The following is a 2,505-nucleotide window of genomic DNA, read 5'->3' on the forward strand; positions in this document are numbered from 1 at the left end:
TTTTGATAACCTTTCATTTTAAAAGAATGTAGCTTTCTACCGTAAACAATTATAATGAATTTGCTATTCAAAATGTGCAAAGTGCATTTTCTCCACTTTTTTAAAACTGGCGATCGGCTTTGTCTTGTTTCATGCGTCTTTATTATAATTTTCATTCTTTCAGTGATGTAGGAGCTGTTTCTGCTGTTCTCTCATTATCTTACCGTCTGTCTCTCTCGTCATTTCCCTTCAAATAACATTTCAGTGATACCTTTTGAAGGTTGATACTGGGCATGAGCTCTGTATGAGGTTGTTGGTCTTTCTCCCTCTCTCATTTTTTTCCATCATCGCCCATCTAAACCTCATTAATTTCCTCATACTTATTTTCCAGTCTCTCATATTTTGTTTCCACTTCATCACCCATGTAGACTTCAGTCATTTCCTCATTATTACTTTCAAAGATTACGTGGAATGATCAGCTAGAGTGGGTTGGCAAGACCACACTTTTTTCTTACGAAAATCCAAAATTTCGCCTCTAAAATGTTTGTTTTATTACGTACCTTGTCATGAGCCAGTAGGCGGTTAGTATTCCATGGTAGTATCTAAGGTCTTGGCATAAGGCATCTTAAAAACTAGAAACAATCTTTGTTGACCTTTGATCCTCGTCTAATAAATTTTAGTGACGAGAGTTCTTTGACAGGTACATTTCATTTAGGCCCCGTAGGGGGGTTAGTGCCATCAGTGCACCGTACGTGGGGCACTGACGGTATTACTTAGGATTTTGCAGTGACCTTTCGGCCCCCAGCCGCCACTTCTTTCACTCCTTTTACTATACCTCCGTTCATTTTCTATTTCTTCCATCTTACTTTCCACCCTCTTCTAACAATTTTTTGCCTAGTGCAACTGCGGGCTTTTCTCCAGTTGAACTTTTCAATCCTGTTACTGTCAGTTTCCGTTTCAGCGCTGAATGACCTCATAGGTCCCGGTGCTTGGCTTGTGGCCTAAATTCTATATTGCATTTCATTTAGGAATCATATTATAGTCACTTCTATTGCATTGCTTTTGAAATAATCTTCAGCGTTTGACTAATATTTCTGAGTAGGAAATAGGCTTTTTATGTGGTAAATGGCTGAGAAGAAGTAATTTTCCCACTGACTAATTTCATGTCTTCCTTTAGTTGCATTCTGTAATGAATTTAGTTTTTAGTGCTTACAGAATTATCCTCACGAATTTTGTAGTTTCTAGTTGAATTGTTTTTCTAGAAAGGCTTATAGCGAGAGGAGCTTTAATGTATGTTTGGTACTTAGAATGAAATGTATATTATAGCAAGATAGTGAAATGCTGCCCCCAGACAATTCAATTATTGAAATTGCTTATAATTAATCATTATTCAAACGGTCCATAATTAATTGCGAGAAATCATAATCCTTATGGTTACGAATCCAATACTAAAGTGATTGGTAACGTGAACTGATAAGGAATTGATTTTGCAAGCCACTTATTAATTAATCATGCAGCTTTAATTTTATACCTGATTGTTAGAACTGACTGACTGCGAATGAGTTCTGTAGTGAATTATTAAAAGACGTGTTTCACCTGTTTGATTAAAAAAAAAGTGCAGTAAGTTGATGTAGTTAATTTATGGGGAAATCTATCCTATTCAGTATAATTGTTTTGGTGGGAAGTTTGTTGTTATTCTCCTTTCACATTTTTTTTCAGCCACCAATTTCTGTCTTTTTTGTTTTGATCTTCAATTGGTTAATTGGCATAGAGATTAAATAAATTCACATATATTCATGTCTTATTATTATTATTATTATTTTTTTTTTATTTATTTTTTTTTTTTGCTCTATCACAGTCCTTCAATTCGACTGGGTGGTATTTATAGTGTGGGGTTCCGAGTTGCATCCTGCCTCCTTAGGAGTCCATCACTTTTCTTACTATGTGTGCCTTTCTAGGATCACACTCTTCTGCATGAGTCCTGGAGCTACTTCAGCCTCTAGTTTTACTAGATTCCTTTTCAGGGATCTTGGGATCGTGCCTAGTGCTCCTATGATTATGGGTACGATTTCCACTGGCATATCCCATATCCTTCTTATTTCTATTTTCAGATCTTGAATACTTATCCATTTTTTCCCTCTCTTTCTCTTCAACTCTGGTGTCCCATGGTATTGCGACATCAATGAGTGATACTTTCTTCTTGACTTTGTCAATCAACGTCACGTCTGGTCTGTTTGCACGTATCACCCTATCCGTTCTGATACCATAGTCCCAGAGGATCTTTGCCTGATCGTTTTCTATCACTCCTTCAGGTTGGTGCTCGTACCACTTATTACTGCAAGGTAGCTGATGTTTCTTGCACAGGCTCCAGTGGAGGGCTTTTGCCACTGAATCATGCCTCTTTTTGTACTGGTTCTCTGCAAGTTTCCGGGCATTCACTTGCTATGTGGTTTATGGTTTCATTTTTCGTATTGCACTTCCTACATATGGGAGAGATGTTATTTCCGTCTATCGTACTTTGAACAT

This window comes from Macrobrachium nipponense, chromosome 2 (assembly GCF_015104395.2).
Source record: "Macrobrachium nipponense isolate FS-2020 chromosome 2, ASM1510439v2, whole genome shotgun sequence".
Lineage (NCBI taxonomy): Eukaryota > Metazoa > Arthropoda > Malacostraca > Decapoda > Palaemonidae > Macrobrachium > Macrobrachium nipponense.